The sequence below is a fragment of the Eurosta solidaginis genome, chromosome 1 (assembly GCF_040869045.1).
Source record: "Eurosta solidaginis isolate ZX-2024a chromosome 1, ASM4086904v1, whole genome shotgun sequence".
NCBI lineage: Eukaryota > Metazoa > Arthropoda > Insecta > Diptera > Tephritidae > Eurosta > Eurosta solidaginis.
The window spans coordinates 329195217-329213621 of record NC_090319.1 but is presented as its reverse complement, the minus strand read 5'-3'; the positions used below and the strand labels follow the sequence as shown (position 1 = coordinate 329213621).

At 37.0% G+C, this 18405-nt stretch overlaps 1 protein-coding gene across 28 annotated transcripts in view; it reads left to right on the top strand.

Annotated features, from left to right (window-relative positions):
- Nucleotides 1-18405, top strand: part of cnc (cap-n-collar) — a 332362-nt gene that overhangs the window by 45732 nt on the left and 268225 nt on the right. For 3 of the 28 annotated variants that reach the window (XM_067762103.1, XM_067762098.1, XM_067762090.1), the window contains exon 1: nt 14943-15264. The exons of 13 other annotated variants lie outside the window; for them this stretch is intronic. The gene's annotated coding sequence lies outside the window, so the exon portion shown is untranslated. Of the gene's footprint in view, nt 1-5273; nt 5417-5550; nt 5570-8192; nt 8315-14918; nt 15265-18405 lie in introns of those variants that run through there. 12 more of the 28 variants (XM_067762102.1, XM_067762096.1, XM_067762104.1 and 9 more) reach the window with 10 other exon arrangements.

The window sequence follows — 18405 nt, the reverse complement described above, 5'->3', positions numbered from 1 at the left end:
TTTGTCAATATCGTGCAGTCGTCGGCGTAGGAAATGAAAGTACCTCCCTCTGGTGGGCAAGGGAGCTTTGAAATATAGAAATTAAACAGAAGCGGGGATAGGTCACAACCCTGTGGTATCTCCTGTTTAATACTCATAGGTCTTAAGGTTTCGTTCCTTAATTGAACCGACAGTTTCTGGCCATTCAAATAATTAGTGCTACCATCTTTTTAGGGAGAAGCTGGTGAACCTTTTATGTCTTGGCGTAGCGTGCCGTGGTTGACTGGTTTTAAAGCTTTGCCAGGTCAAATTCCACGTGTTCCGTCCTATGATGGGGGTTTTCCTGGCTCAGTGCGTAATTTATATAGGTGTTTATGGCATTTAGCGCGGCGGCAGTGCTAAACATTTTGCGGAAGCCATGCTGATTGGTGGCTAAGCGAAGATTCACAGTGAAATATGGGAGCAAGTGAGAGAAAAGAGTGATATCGGTCGATTTGACTCACCTTCCTTAGCTGGTTTACCCGGCTTAAGTAGTGAAATCATCCTTGCCGTTTTCCATTGTTTGGACTTCAACGAAAGGTTGAAAATGTGCATCAGATGGCTTGCACGATCATCGCCAATATGTTTTATCATTGACATGGCTATACCGTCTGGTCCTATAAATTTAGAGGCAATTTGAATTTCTGTAGGGATGATGGTAATGGTTGCGTCGTGCTTTTCTTTATGTGCCCGTCTGTTTTCATTATGTCTGTTCTTGTTTACCGAAGGATGCATTACAAATTATCGGCAGAAAGCGGTCGCGCATTTCTTTGAGTCCGACAAGATGTTATCGCCCAAGGCGATGAATATTTGATCATTGTGTTTTGTTTAGTTAGACAAGGATATGTCGTTTGACCACCCGCAGAGAGGTTCCAGTTATTTAAAGTCTATTGGCATTTGGCACGTTTCCGTTCACTTATTATCCGCATAGCATCCAAGTGGATATTCCTAATGTGAGTGCCTCTATGGTCGAGTTTTCTCGCTGGTCTGCAGCTTCAGCCGAAAAATGTGGTATGGGTTCGGGTTTTCGACAGGACAGAGTAAAGCGTGCCGAAGCTGAAGCGAAGACGACCCTTTTACTTTGCTTGGTTGTTGACTGGCTGGGCTGGTAAGTCATTTCCTTAAGTAGCTGAAAATTTGCATACCTCCGGGAAGGTCGATTTGTGTTGTACTTTCATACATCATATCGTTGACCCTAGAACAGATCCTTGAGGGGCGCCGTCGGTGATGTGATTTTTTGCTCCCTAGTCCGTACCAAATAGGAGCAGGGACCGAAAATAACTATTATTTTTTTTCGGAGTCGAAAAAGTCCGAGTCAAAAAATTGTCCTAGGTGAAAATGTTTGAGTTCCCAGATATCCCTATAGCAATGTCATGTCGAATTATGCATCCTTTTTATTTTTCGAACTTGTGATAAAACCAATTTTTGCAAATGTTATTAATCATAAATCAAAAATCGTAACAAAATTCGGCAGAAAGTTTGCCTTAGTAAAGGAATGCTTTGAAGAAAAGTTAACGAAATTCGAAGGAAGGTTGCAATTATGGCGGAACTAACAAGGTGAGTGGCAGCATGGTGACATACCTACATACATAAATACAAGTTACTTGTTTTTGTAAATTTGATGGACTAGTGTCAAACTGTCTTCGACTGTGCCGAAGACTTCATACCTTTCATGAATGGGGCTGAACAATAATCTTACCCCGTTCGTAATCTCCAAATAATCGGATGTATAAGATAAGAAATATATAGTGAACAGATGTACATACCTAAACGATTTTTAAGATAAATATAAAATAAAAAATAGGTAGGTACTTTGTGTGAGGATGCAAAGATTCACGTTTTTTGTGGTCTGCATGAAAACTATGACTACGAATCACGTATTTTAACAATATATGACGTAAACGTAACTATTTAATGAAATTTGATGAATTTTGAAGCTTCTAGTAGTAAAAAAGGGGCAAAAATGACAGTTTATATGGGGTATATAATATATACCACCGGTCTCTATGATTTTTTCAGACAACAATATATGCTATATACGTAAGCATTTGTTGAAATTTGAAGCTTCTAGCTCTTAAAATAGGGCAGTAATTACGAAAAGTTTCTTATCTTTACAATCGGTTGTGGGGATATATACTATTTATACGACCCATCTCATCAATTTTTTCAGACAACAATATGTGCAATATAAGAAAGTATATGGTGAAGTTTGAAGCTTCAATCTGTTAAATTGAGGAAGATATGACAAAAATCACCTTTTTCTGAAAAATCGGTTGTATGGAGGATATATGCTATAGTGGTCCGATCGGGCCGGTTCCGACAAATGTCTAATCGGACACCCAAATACACCCGCTCACCAAATTTTATCAAGATATCTCAAAAATTGAGGGACTAGTTGGCATACAAACAGACAGACGGACAGACGGACATGGCTAAATCAACTCAGATTTTCATCCTGATTATTTCGGTATACTTAATGGTGGGTCTATCTATTTTCCTTTATGGACTTACAATTTTGGGATTCGTGACGAAATTAATATACCATTTCATTTTCATGAAAGGTATAAAAAGCATCCAATCAACTGTCCCGTGCTGCCACCTCACCTCCTTGTAGTAATGGTTGCACAACAACAATGCTGCATCCGTGCACTTGTCAAGATCAAACCTGTAACTACTGACCTACTACGCCATGGCATGCTATGAGAAATTCATTTTTGAAAAATTTTTAGGAATGCATTTAAATAAATTATTTTGTGAAATAAGTTTCAACAAATCATCTTTTGAAAGCAAATGTGCAATGTTTTGCTTTGCTTTCGCTTTCAAACATACTTACTACCGTTATAAACACATATTTCCGAAATTAAAATAAAAAACCATATTTTCATTTCTAATTATTTTGTTTATTCTATATTTAAACTATGTTTATGCATACTAGAGCTGCAAAGTATCGATATAAATATCGATACATCGATACCAGGTTCGTTGTTGCGATTATCGATGTTTTTTTCTAAATATCGAGTACTTTATTCCCATTTCTTACTCCTTTTTCTAGCGGCGGAATTACCAGCGTCTAAAACTTTGGTAAGACAAATAAAACATGAATAAATAAAATTACATACATTTTGTCAGATTTGTGTTTATTTTAGATGAATACCTAACAAGTTGGTGGCTCTGAAAATTGATAAAATCTTACAAAAGTTCAATATGAAAGTTACGTAATTTTTTTCATATTATATACATATATATACGTATATGTAGATATACACACAACAGAAGACATCATTGAGTCTGAATACGAATATTGTGTTGCTAAAAAGCTACGAAGTAGAAAGTCAAGCATTTGGACCCATTTTGACAAAATCAGTAATACTATTGCAAAAAATGTTATACAACTAGTGGTAATACGTGCAATTTGTTTCACCATCTAGAACGATCGCATACAACTGCAAATTTAGATTCACATAGCTCACCAAATTAGATTTATTTTTATATGAAAAAATATATGAAGATCCATCATCACGTAAAAGGCTTTTGCCAGCACCCTACTGGGGTTTAGCCACCGCAGACGTTCGACCTTTTCCCATAGTGGATGACAAAGGGTGTCGTAACTTTGTATATACCCTCGCTTCGCTGTATAAGCTACCATCGTGGACAACTTTGCAGAGCACCCAGCGGGTTAGGGGGTCAGAATATACCCGCGGTATATATGCCTGTCGTAAGAAGCGGCTAAAATACCAGATTCAAGGGGCTGTGTAGCGCAACCCTTTCAGGTTGCCAGCGCAATATATAGCTTCTCCAAACCCAATTGTCAACCTCACCCATCCGCGGCGAATCCTGTTTCACTAACAGACGAGGCTTTGGCGACCCCAAGCTCCTCATGGAACTTGGGGGTGGGGAGGGAGGTATGGCCTGAAGGTTTAATTTGGTCATATAAATCGTTCCCGAGATGGTCGGGCTAGCACCTTAATGGTGCTGTGTTACCGGAGCGTACCGGATCTGTATCCGGCAAAGGACCATCACATTGATAATACTCCCCAAAGCCTTCGGGGAGAAACCTTATCGCTACAACAACAAGAACAACAACTTTGCAGAATGTGTTTTATGATCGTTTCGAAGATATGAAGACAATATTACATATATATATATTAGAGTTGTCACGAATATTCAGCAACTATTCGGTATTCGGCCTATTCGGCCACTTATACCAAATCATGTAAAAAAGACACGTTATATTACTCTAAATTATATATTTATTTCCAAATTACAACACTTTAGTATTTAAAATTCAACAGTGGTAAGTTATGATGGATAAAAACAAGCTTTTCAGCATTTTTAGGTAGCAAACGATTACGATTTTCATCGTAAATGTTACCAGCCTCAGAAAATAACCTCTCACTATACACGCTACTTCCAGGAGAAGAAAGATAAACTTTAGCAGGCGAACTGTTTTCAAATAAAAATCCAACTCGTTTGCGACAGCATTCTTCGCCACGTCCTCCTAATCATTAGCATTTCGCATATTATCTGTAGCGACTTCCTCAAAGCAGTTCCAGAAACTGTCGTGTATTTCAGCATTCCTATCATTTTCATTGAAGTTTCCTTTCTTATGAACTGGAGAAGAATCGTCATCGGTACTACTAGATTCATCACAACTAAGATTCATCATAACTAACTCGCCCCGACAAGCATGTATTTCGTGCTGGATACTCGGCGACCTAATATTCGGCGCTTCGGCCGACAGCGTTGCCGAATATTCGGTATTCGGCCAATTCACTATTCGTGGCATCTCTAATATATATATATATTACATGTACATATTGTATTTACATAAAGGTCTGATATATACCTGATATTGCTTTTAAATTGAGTAAGCGCTTTTCACTATAACAAAAAATTCGATATATATCGCGATATATCGATACCCTCCCTCTTAAATATCGAAAATATCGAGTATGCCGAATATCGATACTTTTGCAGCTCTAATGCATAATAATAGATTTTCATCGGCAAAATACTTTGCTTTTGAAAAGTAACTGTGTAGTGGGCACAAGAATTCTGTTATTCCTCAGCCAAATCACAAATTCTGTTAACTAAAATAGCTTTTCCCCATAAGCTTTTATCTTTAACGACATTTTCTACAATCTACAATATGGTGAGTTTAGGCTACGAACGGCGTGTGGTACAAAATGCAAACTCGTTTGACAGCTTTGACAGCCAATTTGTAGTTGTTGTTTTGTACGTGTTCAGTTCAATTGGAAATTTTGTAAAATTAACACAAAAAGTCGCGCAGGCAGTGGCTTTCAGTGAGAATTAAAGTGAAAATATAATAAGAATTTGATAAAACGCATGAATTAATGTGAAAAAAGTAAAGTGGTAATTCGTTAAAGTAAACGATAAGGTATTTTTGCGTAGAGTTTTAATAAACCAACAAAAGACAACTTATTTAGTGGTTTGTGGCATTGTGTGATCGAATGTTTGACACGAAGCGAGCAAGAACGACTAGGAAACGTGCAAAGTGCAAGCAACCCCGAGTTTTTTTTGCTTTTTTGTGGTAAAATAATGAAATGCAAATCAAATTTTGTGAAAATATTATAACTACACTATAGTTTATCAATTTTTTAGTGTGGAAGTGTTTAAAAACGTGTATTAAATGCAAGTATAAACAAAATGAACGGCAAGACGTTAGCAGCGCTGCCGAAGCGGCGCCGTTAATGCACTTGTTCTTTTTTTTGTTCAATTTGTGTTTTCCAATTGGAGCGGGAACAGTTCGCGGTTTGTTATAAATAATGCATTGAATATATTAAGAAAACATTAAAAATACTTTCATAGACATAGCCGCCGTGCATGCAAAGTTAGGAAAGTGCATAAATAATGGAAGAAGAATGCAAACATAAGAGAAATGTGATAAAAAAGCAATCTAATAAGAATATGAGAATGGCTTTTACCCAATCCAATTGTAACAGCTGGTACAAAGTGCCAATTGCAGTGCTTGTTGCTTTATTTATGGCTGTTGTTGGTTTTTGTGTTGTTTTCTAGCTCGTATTCATATACACTCATGGACAAAATAATAGGTGCACACAGCTTTGGTTCTATATCATTACAAGATTTTGCGAATGAAAACAAATTTTGGTAACGTTTTACAAGACGGTGCACCACCTAATTTTTATCAAAAATTATCAAAGGTGGTATAAAAAGACGCGTCTCGACCTCCGTTTTAAGAATCCGGAAGCGAAAATCATAATTTTTTATTTCTGACAAAGGTAGTAGTGCAGTTTACGGTACCCACCCTAAAGTTGGGCCAAGATTTTCGAGTGAGGTATCAAAAGACGCGTATTAATCTCGAGAACAATAATCCGAAGGCGGAAAAGAAAAATTTTATCTCTGTCTATTTGCAGTTGAAGTTGGTGATTTTAATGTGGTTGTTGTTGTGTTGTACCCAGAAAAAAAATTGTGCATCACCGTGGCGGTAGCCACGCTTATACCACACACCCGGACTTGGCATGGCGTAGCCCAGGGTTATTTTTTATAAGCGCGGCCGAAGGCCGCCAACGCAGAAAGGTGTTCTGCGCAAAAATACTATGGATCCCACCCCCGGTTTCGGAAGGACCCTCGGGTATTTTTTGGTTTTTCGTTAATATCTTTTGATTCTTGATCTAGACGTGAATACGCGCCTTTTGATACCTCACTCGAAAATTTTGGCCCAAATTTCGGTGGGTACCGTAAACTGCACTATTACCCTGTCAAAAAATATAAGCAAAAAATTGGTTCAAATTTTCTTGTGGTTGATGTTTTTTGCCAGATTTGTTGTACACACACACACACACACACAGTGGTTCGGAAATGGAAATTGTCACATTTATGCAATGGCTAAGTCAATCCCGTGACCTCAACCCGATTGAGAACTTGTGACCTTAGAAGGAGACTGAAGTCCTTTTCATTTCAAAACAAACGAGTTATTTAGGCAGAAGATGAGCGATTGAAATGGGATAGCACTCCATTGTACACCTGCCAAAAATTATTTAAAATCGTGACCAATGGAAAGGGCGAAGTTATACAAAACATGGACGATATACCCGTGATTAAGAAAACGTCTTGTTGCTCTTACCCAAGACAGTACTGCCGCTAACGCCCAAGCATTCCTCCGCCACTAACTATCTAATATATGCGAATACACATTTCACTCGTTACAAAGCGAGGAGATGGGATGACCTAGAAAGCTGGAAGCCCGATAAAGGTCTTATCGACACCGATAGTACCACCGAAATCTTCGAATTGTGTATTTATCGGTATAACTACAACAACAAGTCATCGTTTCCACGACATGTCTTAGTACCATAACGACACGGCTGTCATTGCTACAAGAAGGAGAATAAACTTTAGGATACAATGCAGATTATGTTGCTGTTGTTGTTGTAGCGATAAGGTTGCTCCCCGAAGGCTTTGGGGAAGTGTTATCGATGTGATGGTCCTTTGCCGGATACAGATCCGGTACGCTCCGGTAACACAGCACCATAAAGGTGCTAGCCCGAACATCTCGGGAACGATTTATATGGCCACATTAAACCTTCAGGCCATCCCTCCCTCCCCATCCTCAAGTTCCATGAGAAGCTTGGGGTCGCCAGGGCCTCGTCTGTTAGTGAAACAGGATTCGCCGCGGATAGGTGAGGTTGACAATTGGGTTTGGAGAAGCTGTATATTGCCTGAAGGGTTGCGCTACACAGTCCCTTGAATCTGGTATTTTAGTCGCCTCTTATGACAGGCATACCTGCCGCGGGTATATTATGACCCCCTAACCCGCTGGGATTATCAGTGATAACGGTAACTTTTATCTGTTTTCGGGAGGTGTTGCTTTTCTACTTAGATGATGTTTTCACTCACTAATGATATACGCCTCTGTTTACATGTTGTGTACATTTCTACATACACACAACCTCAATAACCAAAAATGTAAAGAGTTGGTAAAACAAAACAAAAACTTTAAAAGACAACGAAAATGTAAAAAAATCATGCTACGCCAACACTCATTTCTACAGAAAAACATAAGAACGAACAAAGAAAGAAAACAAAACAAACCGATTCGATTCGTACATTTTGTTCGCAAAATAGCCAACCCACACTCATTTAATTATTAAATAACGTCTCTTGCAAACAACAAAGGAATCAATATTACGCATCAAGAGTAGTGATAGAAATTTTAGAAAAAGTATCGATGGCGGTACTCGTATAAAATACTCGAATCAAAGTATCGACTCTAGTACTCATACCCATTAAAAAGTATCGAGAATATTCGATCCAAGTGAGTACAATTTTTAACAAAAGTGAAACTTTTTTAAAATGAGGTCGTATGTTCTCAATTTAATAGAAAACAAGTAAGGAAGGCTAAGTTTGGGTATAACCGAACATTACATACTCAGCTGAGCGCTTTAGAGACAAAATAAGGGAAAATCAACATGAGGAAAATGAACCTAAGGTAACCCTGGAAGGTAGTAAAGAGTATTTTAAGAGGGAGTGATCATTAGTTTTATAGCTGGACGCCTTTTCAAGATATCGCCATAAAGGTGGACCAGGGCTGACTCTAGAATGTGTTTGTACGATATGGGTATCCAATGAAGTGTTAATGAGTATTTTAAAGGGAGTGATCCTTAGTTCTATAGCTGGACGCGTTTTCGAGATATCGCCATAAAGGTGGACCGGGGTGACTCTAGAATGTGTTTGTACGATATGAGTATCAAATGAAAGGTGCTAATGAGTAGTTTAAAATAGAGTAGCCCAAGTTTTATATCTGAAGGCGTTTTCGAGATATCGACCAAAATGTGGACCAGGGTGACCCAGAACACCATCTGTCGGGTAGCGCTAATTTATTTATATATGCATGTAATACCACCAACAGTACTCCTGCCATGATTCCAAAGGCTTTTGATATCGCCCTGAAGAATTTTTTCATTTTCTTCTACTTAATATAGTAGGTGTCACACCCATTTTACAAAGTTTGTTTTATATTTTGCGTCAAAAAAGAAATTCAATCACCATTTTTTCGTATTTTGTTGTTGTATTTTTGTATTTTGTTGCACCATATCATTACTGGAGTTGAATGTTGACATAATTTACTTATATACTGTAAAGATATAAAGTTTTTTGTCAAAATTTTACTTTTAATTTATTTTTTTTTTAAAGTGGGCGTGTTCGTCATCCGATTTTACTAAATTTTATTTAGTACACATACAGTAATAGGAGTAACGTTCCTGCCAAATTTCATCATGATATCTTCAACGACTGCCAAATTACAGCTTGGAAAACTTGTAAATTGTCTCCTTTAAAAGTGGGCGGTGCCACGCCCATTGTTCAAAATTTTACTAATTTTCTATTCTGCCTCATAGGGTCAATCCAACCATGTTTCATCGCTATATCCGTCTTTGGTAAAGAATTATCGCACTTTTTCGGTTTTGCGAAATTTTCGATATCGAAAAAGTGGGCGTGGTTATAGTCCGATTTCGTTCATTTTAAATAGCGATCTGAGATGAGTGTCCAGTGCCCTAATTTCATCAAGATAACTCAAAATTTACTCAAGTTATCGTGTTTACGGACAGACGGACGGACGGCCGGGCGGACATGGCTTAATGAATTTCTTTTTCCGCCCAGATCATTTTGATATAAAGAAGACTATATCTATCTCGATTAGTTTATGCCGTTACGGATTACCGTTATGCGAACAAAATTAATATACTCTGTGAGCTCTGCTCAGCTGAGTATAACAAATAAGGAAGTTTTAGTTTCGACGAAACCCAACATTATATACCCATTTGTGTGATCTTAAATATATTTTAAAGATACATTTAAAAAGAAGCCTAACGAACATTAAATTATTTAAAAGTTTTTTGATCGAATTAAAGCGTTTAAAAAAAGGGTTTTTCAGTTAGAAATAAATTTTTCCAAAAAGTTTCCCCTTGGGTAGAGGTTTGACAAGCACTTCGAGTGTATTTCTCCCATGAAAAGCTACCTAGTGAAAATTCATCTGCCTTGAGATGCCGTTCGGGGTCGTCAAAAAATATATAGAATGAAGAAAATTGGAAGAGAAGGTGGGTGTAAATCTCCTCGGAGGTAAATCGCGTCAAGTATTTTTTTATGGCATTACAAGTTTTGTGGAGAGATTAGCAATAGAACTTATGGACTTCGCACCGTCATATCTCTAATAGTTGTTGTTGTTGTAACAACGCCCCATCCAATAGGTACGACCACTCACAAATTGACATCAATATCCTTTAACGGCAGTCTAAAGAAACGTGCAGTTTCAACAGGAGCGGACCACAGAGAAAGGGGTGTTAGAGGTGTTGATTCCACATTGCAATTGAAAACATGCTGTGAAAGCTGCTTACTTCATCCACCAAAATTTCACAGTAGAACGAATGAATGACAAGTTCAAATGTATTAGAATTTTATAAAGTTAGCAGCTTTTCATAATTTTGTTGGTGTTAAAACAAATACTTATCTTTTTTGTTGTTATATCGGCCTACTGATTTGTAAGATCGCGGGTTCGAATCGAGCTCAAGGCCTAACAATAATTTTTTATCATAAAATTTTAGCCAACTGCCAAAGCTCGTTGTATAGATCCATTTCGGGAACTGATCCTTCATCGGCAACGTTTAGGCGCCGCTGCTATAACCATTCAGCCAACACAGCGGTTTTTTCTATTCTAATTAAAAAAAAAAAAATTTTTTTTCAATTAAGAAAAAATTTATCATAACAATAATAATGATAAAAAATTATTGTTAGGCCTTGAGCTGGATTCGAACCCGCGATCTTACAAATACTTTTCTTTTGCCACCATATGCAGAAATTGTCTCCCATTCCACCATTATTGAAAAGTCGGTTTATGTTAAACGCGGAGCTTTTACCGCATCGTTGACGATCTTAATTTATGCTCAAGTTATGGTGTTAATGAACTGAACTTTGTTCATCATAAACATGTAGACCATTGGGCCTTAGCAAGGTATCGAGATAAAGTATCGATACTTTACTCAGGACTTGGAAAAAAGCATCTGGTACGAAATACTCGAGTATTTTTTAGAAAAGTATCGATACTACTCACTCAGTACTCGTATCGGTCTATCACTAATCAAGAGTAACAGCAACACCAATAAACTCTTGATATTCTGCATTGCATTTGTGGGAGCAGCAACAGCTACAACAACAACAACATTCAGTTAATGTTAATTCACTTTAAAGATGTGTTGTATGTACAGCTGTGAGCAAATAAATAGCATACTCAAAACGACTATTTTAAAAGTATGGATATAATGCTTTTTTTGTATTAATTTTCTACTTCAAATACACAGGTACCGATGCCTCCACAGACACTCCTTTGGGTGCCTTGCGGAGCTTGAATCTGCAAACACAAACTACATCTTGCGTTTCATCAGACAAACGCGCTGATTTAGCCTCACTGGGGTCTAAATATTCTTCTTCGGAAGTAGGGAAATAGGTAATAGGGCGTAAAACAACTAAATAAAAAGGTTTGTCATTACTTTCCGAAAACATGAAAAGTTTACGAAGAGGTCTCAAAAAAGTTTAAGAAGATCACCATTGGCTTGGCTAAAAGTTTTTTGGCTATTATAATTGTTAGGAAAAAGTAAGTGATTTAAATGAAGAAGCCTTTCTAAGCTTCTTGTGCTTGGAATAATTTTGGAGCAAAATTTATTTACGCTCGAATTATATAAAAAAATTTATTTATGAATAAGTACAACTGTGAAATAATAGTAGTGGCAAGAAAGCAGGAATTCAAACAAAGAAAAAAATCAGCGTAGGTCCTTTTCAGTTGTATTCTTTATTCAGTCTTGCAAGGAGTATGGTTGAGTTTATAAATAAAATTAATGTTTTCTTTAGATTAATAAAAATGTGTCAAAATAATAGTTGTAAGCTGGGATTATTAAAAGCAGTATTGAGTATTTACAACATTATATAATTAATTCATTATAATTTTACAATAAATGTCTTAAGTTTTTGATACTTTGTCTATTGACCATTGTTGGATAATACACCAAACGCTTGCTTCTTCACAACACTCCACGGCTGTTACGCATTTGAAGTATTATATTTCGCTACTGCTTCCTTGACCTCTGTTCAAAGATTTTCAATGGGATTAAGGTCAGGGAACTGAGCCGGCTAGTCCATGACCTCAACTCCCATTTGAAATAAAGCAGTTATATTTTATCCAATATAGCGGACCTGTGCCATAGTAAGAGCGGCATCACCACCCATTGAATTTACCACCTCCATGTTTTATCGTGCGGGAAAAAATGTGGGATCGAAAGAGGCATGTTCTGGCCTTCATACATACTCTCGGCGCCCTCTCGAACCAAATAAAACGATGTTGGTTTCATTATACCATAAAATGCATAGTCATTTTTCGACTGCCAGGTGATTCGACATTAGAGTTGTCACGAATATTCGGCAACTATTCGGTATTCGGCCTATTCGGCCACTTTTTTTTCTATTCGGTATTCGGCCGAATAATACGTACTATTCGGCCGAATACCGAATACCAAATTATGTAAAAAAGACACGTTATATTACTCTAAATTATGTATTTATTTCCAAATTACAACACTTTAGTATTTAAAATTCATCAGTGGTAAGCTATGATGGATAAAAACAAGCTTTTCAGCATTTTTGGGTAGCAAACGATTACGCTTTTCATCGTAAATGTTACCAGCCTCAGAAAATAACCTCTCACTATACACGCTACTTCCAGGAGAAGAAAGATAAACTTTAGCAAATTTCGAAATATTTGGGTATTGTTTTTCGTTTACTAACCACCACTTGTAAGGATCGGCCTTCCGATCTAGGCGAGCTGTTTTCAAATAAAAACCCAACTCGTTTGCGACAGCATTCTTCTCCACGTCCTCTTCATCATTAGCATTTCGCATATTATCTGTAGCGACTTCCTCAAAGCAGTTCCAGAAACTGTCGTGTATTTCAGTATTCTTATCATTTTCATTCAAGTTTCCTTCCTTATGAACTGGAGAAGAATCGTCATCGGTACTACTAGATTCATCACAACTAAGATTCATCATAACTAACTCGTCCCGACAAGCATGTATTTCGTGCCGAATATTCGGCGCTTCGGCCGACAGCGTTGCCGAATATTCGGTATTCAGTATTCGGCCAATTCACTATTCGTGGCATCTCTATTCGACATGCCGATCAACTTCTATCTGACTGTGGGCGAGTTAACATTAAAATTTAACTCATCCACATTTTTTATTTTTTTTTTTTTGAAAAGGTTTACCTCAACCTAAAGCCAAAACTTTTCTCAACACTGTCCGCGAAAGACCTTTCTCCCTGGAGAAAATCCTCGATAAAAGTGTAAGTTTTGCCGTCTGCCAATATTGCTGACGGTTCGAAACCTACCGACGGAAATAAATATTACACATTTTTTTCCTTATTCTTTTTTAGTAACCTTCTCTTAAGATACATAGCTCAAATGCAAATGAAAAAAAAACTGTCTCTATTCGTTCGAAAAATTTTATACAACCATAAAAAAATTAGCGCTCTTTTCCAAACACGATCTAAGATTTGCTATAATTCGCATATTGTAGGTCTTTATTTACCTAGTGCAAAGTCAAGATTTCATTGAGTTATTAATTTTTTCCCTAAATCTCTCCCTTTCAATAGCCAATCTGTGCACGCCATGTCCCGACTTTAAAAATACATACCAACAATACTCAAAAATCCCATCAAAATCCGGACTAATGCTATAAAATAATAGAACATATCGACTGCAAAGTAGAATATCACCGGCACTCGGTTCGAAAGTGAAAGGACGCTTGTCAAAAGTTTTTTAAGACAGGATGCTTTCGGAACGGCTGCCATGATAGGGTGGTATTTCACTGCGCCGTCAATTTGCCAAAAAAACTAAAATTTTAATTTTAAAGGTAATGTCGATGTAATACGTCAGAGTGGTTCGGCCCTAACCTCAAAAACTGGACAAAAAACGTGTTATTGAGCGTTTTTGAGCCTAGTGCAGAATTCTGATAGTAGACTTGGATTAAGCGCATCAACGCATTGGCATACATATGTATGTCGAATTACCAGATTTGAGAAGTTTGTTTTGTGTGACGGAGTATTCGGACATGCTCTTGTAATTAATTGTGTATGATCGGGATTTGTTCGTATCTGTATTATATATTTCAAGATTCTGATGAAGAGATAATCCAAATCGCAAGAAAACGCCCACGAAGTGTTCTTACTTATTTTCGCCTTTCAAACAAAACTTGAAGTATCTTAATTTATATTTTCCTTTTCTATGATAAAATTTCTTTCGAAAAGCGCGCTGCAAGAACTAAATTAAGACTGCATCTCTTCAAGGCTCAAAGATATTATGAAGAAATGCTTGGAAGCTTAAAGTGAATGTTGCAGCCTGCATAAAAATTAGTAAAAAAAATGGAAAGTTTATATTTTCAAATAAAAACTGCAAGTTTTTATTAAATGGTTTCCTTACAATCGGGAAATGAAAACATTTCTTGAGCATTTCTATTGAAGTACATGCCGATCTATGAGGAATAATGTTCATAGATTTCTCTCTTAAAGTATATTATATCGTCACTTTTTGCTTCAATAATCAAAAACTTAATTAATACTCATAAATTTTAAAACAATAACATTTTGATTTTCGATGCTTTTTACTTACCCGACACTGTTTATAAGCGGGTGGTGGGTGAATCATGCCATAATTCCAAAGTTTTGTCGGCGAATATTCTATGTACTGAGTATGTATATCGTTCAATGTTACGAAACGTAATTCGTTCGTTCTATGGACAACAATTATATATGCGTTGCAGTGTTGTTGTTGCCAAGCTGGATTGTGTGTGCGAAGCATTGCAAAGAGCATTGGAACCATAAACACAATCGGCTCAAACGCATTCGTTGTCGCGGCAAAGCTGAAACAGTTAACATTTGCGAAATATGAAATTAAAATAATATGATAAGAGCAAGCAAACAGTTGTGATGCTTAAGTGGAAGTAGGAAAACACATTTTTTAATACTGAAAAAAAAAAAAAATCATAAATGACAACTTGCAATAAAAATTTGTAGTGCAATCAAACAGCGCCAAAATAATTCAACACTTAATTAAATGTGTGTTTCAAGTTTAAAGATATTCTATAAAATAATTAAAGCTCTACGACAATAGCAAAAATAAGGTTTAACTAAATAAATTTATTCTAAAGAACAGAGTGAAAATTACTTAATGTGAGCGCTTTTTTGTTGCATTCGTTTACGTAAATGTTTAGTTGCTTAAATGAAAGAAATGCATTGAAACATGAGAAAAACACTTACGAGGTGTAACCACTAGCTCTTCTGGTCGGCCATGAGTTTTTTTTTGAGGTTTTACTTAATCAAATATTTAAAAATCAATCTCAGAGCAAAAGGTAATCAAAAATTAACAAAGTAAAGTATTCAAAATTGTTTTTGTTTGAGAAAAGTAGATATGTATGTTTGTATTTGAGAAATTTGGAACATTTTACATTGCGGAAAAACGTCAATAATATCAGAAACGGTTACACCTTGTAGGTGTTTTATCATGCATTGAACTATTTAATTTTTTTATATTGGCACCCTGTTGTTGTTGTTGTTGTTGTTGTTGTAGCGATAAGGTTGCTCCCCGAAGGCTTTGGGGAGTGTTATCGATGTGATGGTCCTTTGCCGGATGCAGATCCGGTACGCTCCGGTACCACCGCACCAATAAGGTGCTAGCCCGACCATCTCGGGAACGATTTATGTGGCCACATTAAACCTTCAGGCCATCCCCTCCCTCCCCACCCCCAAGATCCATGAGGAGCTTGGGGTCGCCAGAGCCTCGTCTGTTAGTGAAACAGGATTCGCCGCGGATAGGTGAGGTTGACAATTGGATTTGGAGCAGCTATATATTGCGCTGGCAACCTGAAGGGTTGCGCTACACACCCCTTGAATCTGGTATTTTAGTCGCCTCTTACGACAGGCATACCTACCGCGGGTATATTCTGACCGCCTTACCCGCTGGGGTATATTGGCACCGTGTTTGCTTGTTGTTAGTAAATACGTTGTTGTGATAATGATTTAAATAATTACTGTGTTGATAGTCATACAAAAGAAAAACAAATTATTAATAACCGAATTTAATTATCGCGCGGCAATTGCTTATCGCTAACTTAGTCGAGACAATTGTTTTTATACCCAGCTGAGCAGAGCTCACAGAGTATATTAATTTTGTTCGCATAACGGTACCCCGTAACGGCATAAACTTATTGAGATAGATATAGACTTCTATAAATCAAAATGATCTGGAAAAAAGAAATTCAATTAGTCATGTCCGTCCGCCCGCCTCTCCGTGAACACGATGACTTGAGTAAATTTTGAGGTATCTTAATGAAATTTGGTATGTAAGTTCCTAGGCACTCATCTCAGATCGCTATTTAAAATGGACGATATCGGAATATAACCACGCCCACTTCTTCGATATCGAAAATTTCGAAAAACCGAAAAATTGCGATAATTCATTACCAAAGAAGGATAAAGCGATGAAAATTGGTAGTTGGGTTGACCTTATGATGCAGAATGGAAAATTAGTAAAATTTTGGCACCGCTCACTTTCAAAAGAAGGTAATTTAAAAGTTTTGCAAGTTGTAATTTGGCAGCTGAGTATGTAATGTTCGGTTACACCCGAACTTAGCCTTCCTTACTTGTTTTTTTTTTACAACCTCCACTATATAGAAGAAATTAAATCAATCACAATTCTTCGCACCGAAGCGAATAGGCTTGAAACATAAAATCCGAGAAACGATTCCATAATAGATTTGTATTGAAAATATGCGAAATCGAACTATAACCACGCCCATTTTTTCGATATCGAAAATTTCGAAAAATGAAAAAAAATCCAAAATTCATTACGAAAGACCGATAGTTGGCACCTACATGTGCGAGTAATTAAAAAAAAAAAAAAACAAATGTCGTTCGTTTGTCCACCTTTTGGTAAAAAGTTATAACAAAAATATTTTTTTTTTTTTTAAAACACCCCAAAATTTTTTCGATTTATTGTGCTAAAAAGTATATCCGGCGTTTGCACATCGTTTGTCCATGTTTGTTCTGGAAAAGTTTTCGCTTGTACATTTTGTTAAAAATTTATACCAGAAACAAAAAATTCTATGTGAAGTAGGCACCTATGCATGTGCATATGCGTGTAATTAAAAAAACCAAATGTCATTCGTCCCTCCCCTTTTTTATTTAATCTCTCTAAAATACTATTGATGCCATAAATCAATCAAAAATCGACCAATCCTAAACAAAATTGGTAAGAGCTTTGTTTTTATGGCAATAACTGTTTCTTGAAAAAAAAAGTGCCAAATCTTTTGGAAGCCACGCCCGCTCGATATACCTAGCTTTTCGTGCGGCCCGATACCTCGAGGTAAACTTCAGATATCTTCATCAAATGTTGTACACGAGCTTATCTCAATTCAAAATGTAATGCTATTAAAATGAGGTCCGTCAAGCTGGAACCCCCTTCGATGAATTCGAAATTTGGTAGGCCAGGTAATATGTGCTAATTTGTTCCCAAAATAAAAAATTTGTGCTCAAAAATTAAGTACTTTTTTTAACCTCAAAAAGGGGGAGGGGGCGGGGGTCCAGCTGGACGTCCAGCTAGACCGCCCCTCATAAGCACTAGGTAAAACAAAAAAATTTAAATGTGGGAATTATGTGCTATTTATGTGCTCAATAGTGTCAAAAAGAATTCGGGTTTTTTGACAACTGTTAATGATTTTTTTAAAACTTCAAAAGTGGGGGGTCCAGCTAGACCGCCCCCTCATAAGCACTACGTCAAACAAAAAAATTGAAATGTGGGAATTATATAACCCCAGGCGGCAAAATCGAAACGGGATAGGTGCAGAATTATGTGCTATTTATGGGCTCAATAGTTCCAAAAACGATTCGTTTTTTGACAACTTTCAATGTTTTTTTTTAACCACAAAAGGTGGGGGTTCAGCTGGGATTTAATGTGCTGGACGTCCAGCTAGACCAGCCCCCCCCCCCCCCCTCGTAAGCACTAGGCCAAACAACATTTTTATGGGCTCAATAGTTCCAAAAACGATTTTTTTTGACAACTTTTAATGTTTTTTTAAAACATCAAACGTGGGGGCTCCAGCTGGACGTCGAGGTAGACCCCCCCCCCCCCCCCCCCCTCATAAGCACTAGGTCAAACACAAAAATTTAAATGTAGGAATTATGTGCTATTTATGTGCTCAATAGTGTCAAAAAGAATTCTGGTTTTTGAGAACTTTTAAAAAAAATTGAAATGTGGGGAGTCTAGCTGGACCCCCCATTTTGAGGTTAAAAAAAATACTTAAGTTTTGAGCACAA